The following is a 942-nucleotide window of genomic DNA, read 5'->3' as shown; positions in this document are numbered from 1 at the left end:
AGTCTAGTCTATCAACCGAGTACTTACTTGTTAATTGAACCTCTTCATGCAGACTCAGTTAGTACAGACCTGAAATATTTGAGGTAGGCATCTATAGGCCTACTGGATAACGAAATCTTTAACAAGTCTAGGTCTACTCACGTATTCTAAGCCTCTTTAAAACAGCTCAACTGAAAATTTCTCCAAGCGTTTATTTTTGAAAACAAATACATAGGCCTATTTGCTGGTGAACAGGTATCAAGCTAACGCCTTTCAGGTACTGGTAGGCCTAAAGTGTATTATGTGATGATAAGTATATACATATCTGATCTGCATATGTAAATATTGAAGGCACCTTGTCGGAGATTCGATTTGCTGTCTACACGCCCCCAGCTAACCCTTAACACTATTTTTACTGAGAAAATCACAGGCCTACAGTTGACAGTAGGCCTATAGGCCTAACACTGGCCTATTTCAACACAATCAGTCAATTATGAACTGATATAGGCCAATAAGGTATATTAAACCAACTTTATTTTTGGGGATTTTTTTATTTATTTTTTTATTGAAGAAAATTTTTCAGCGCTGAAAACATCAGTAGGTAGTGTCGGTTGGAATTAGTGCTATACACAAATAGAGAGGATCTCTCCTACTCACATATACATGTATCAGCATCACTTCGTGCATCTGATAGGCCTGTGGCCAAAAGTCCATGTATATATAGCTATAGTATATATAGCATGTAAATTTAGGCATATCTCATAGTCGTTATGTATAAATAGTCCGACGTTGATGTGCCCAGAATACTGTTTCCCTGTGGGCCAATAATCATGCAGCGACCTAGTATTTATACTGGGTTTAAACCTCATAACATCAGCTTTAGTTTGAAAGGGCGGGGGTTATGTTAACTTTGTTATCTTCTCTTGACAGTCACCGATTTCAACGCTAGGTGGCGCTGCAACA

Source organism: Liolophura sinensis, chromosome 1, assembly GCF_032854445.1.
Source record: "Liolophura sinensis isolate JHLJ2023 chromosome 1, CUHK_Ljap_v2, whole genome shotgun sequence".
Classification (NCBI taxonomy): Eukaryota; Metazoa; Mollusca; class Polyplacophora; order Chitonida; family Chitonidae; genus Liolophura; species Liolophura sinensis.
Note: the sequence above shows the minus strand (reverse complement) of the source record.